Consider the following 1,782-nt stretch of genomic DNA (forward strand, 5'->3'; position numbering starts at 1 on the left):
GGGGCCCTAGCAGGGGTGGGTGGAGCTGAGCTTGCCTAGAGTGGCAGAGGCCCGGGCAGGCTGCCAGCTGGCCCGTCCTGGGGGGCGTGGCCCATTTGCTTTCTCCTCAGCTTTTTTCTTGTATCCTTCTGGGCTAAATGCAGATTCTGCTCCCTTCCCCCACACAACTTACTCAGGTTCTTTTTTAAAAGCACTGCATCATTTTCTCTCAAAAACAGTAATAGAGAGCCAGCAGGTGGTGTGGTGGCTAAGGTGGCTGGATTCCCACGTGGCCAACCGTGGCTCAGGTCCGGAACCTGGTGACTTGAAAATCACGCTAGGTGATCACACCGTGTTCCTCTGTGCTCCAAACCCCAGGAGGAGAGAAGAGGAGAAGCGACTGTGGAGTGGCCCTCCTTCCCTGGGGGGTGACTTTTCACTTTCTCTCTCACTGTCTCTCTCCCCTATGACAAAGACCTTAAAAAAAAAAAAAAGTACTAGAAATAGAAATTTGTATTTTTAAAGAAGCACAGAGGGCCCAGCAGGTGGCGTGGTGGTTAAGGCACTGGATTTTCTGGTTTGAGTCCCAGACCTGGTTTCAAAATACCGCCGGTGCACGTACATGCGTGCTTCAGACCTGGAGAGGCGAGTGGGTTGCAGTGTGGCCAGCACCCCCGGGGTCTCTCTTGGTGAATGCATATGCCTTATGGCAAAAACGTTTAAAAAAAAAAAGAAAGAATTATCACGTGTAATTGCAACACCCAAGTGACCTGCCTAGGCCTCAGCAGCGCCTTCCCAGGGCGCAGGGCCTGGCTTCCCGGGTGCTCTGTGAGTACTTGTGACTGAGGGAAAGATGAAAGGTATAGCGGTTCTGGGAGACTGAGACTGTAAGTTACATTTGACTTTTCGTCCCGCCTTTTTCACTCTTGATGGCTTTAACCCTGCCCCACGTGGCGTTTGCTGTCAGGGCTTTGACGTCATGTACTTAACCGTGCTTTATGGCCGAGCTTCGTGTCCCTGGGATGAGCTCCCACGTGTCCATCTCCGAGGCTGTGTCTCTGGTTTGCTCCTTACAGCGCATTCCCAGCAGTGGCCGCGGGGTGGAATAGGGGAGCACGCGCCCTTTTCTGTGTGCTGCCTGAAGAGTGCTTCCTGCTCGTCAGGGCATGGAGGATGCACTTTAGAAGCGGAGGCAAGTTTCTGAGAACTGCTGAGGTTATGAAAGCAGGCAGGTCAGAGGAGCCAGGAATGAATTATGCATGAAGTCAAATCAAAGCAAATGGAGTTCATACGCATCTGGAGGCAGACGCACCTTTCTGGAATCGATCGCGATGTCGATTACCCTTGCGTAAACCTTTGTTCGTGGCGTGTTGCCCCCGTTCAAGGGGGGCGTTGCAGGCTCCCATCACTGCCGTCCTGCTTTTCTAGTTTGGGTGCACCTCCCAGGTCCAGGGCCGGCATGTCATGCCCAACCTCGGTCTGCGGCGTGCTGAGTACGCTGGCACTGACAGGACACTGCCCCGCGGCTCCCCCTGCACCCTTGTCCTGCACTTCCCAAGTCTGCCCTGACTGGTCCCCGGCCCCCACGTCCAGCTCAGATTCTGCTGGCTCCATGTTGCTGGATCCAGTGGCCAGTGGCCGGTCCTCAACTTGACCGAGGTGCCGCCTGCCATGGACAGCATTTTTCTTCTAGAAAAACTTCCTTTTCCTTTTGACTGCCTTGGTCCTCTCCTGTCGACAGGCTTGTTTATGCTCTTCCTTGCCAGTCTTGTCTCTTCTGCCCGACTCCCTTGGTTGGCATTC

The 1,782-nt window shown here is 54.3% G+C and overlaps 1 protein-coding gene across 2 annotated transcripts in view; it reads left to right on the forward strand.

Annotated features, from left to right (window-relative positions):
- The window catches only part of JAKMIP1 (janus kinase and microtubule interacting protein 1), a 133,806-nt gene that overhangs the window by 76,653 nt on the left and 55,371 nt on the right, over positions 1–1,782 (forward strand). The gene's annotated exons all lie outside the window — the stretch shown is intronic.

This window comes from Tupaia chinensis, unplaced genomic scaffold (assembly GCF_000334495.1).
Source record: "Tupaia chinensis unplaced genomic scaffold, TupChi_1.0 Scaffold000384_1, whole genome shotgun sequence".
NCBI lineage: Eukaryota > Metazoa > Chordata > Mammalia > Scandentia > Tupaiidae > Tupaia > Tupaia belangeri.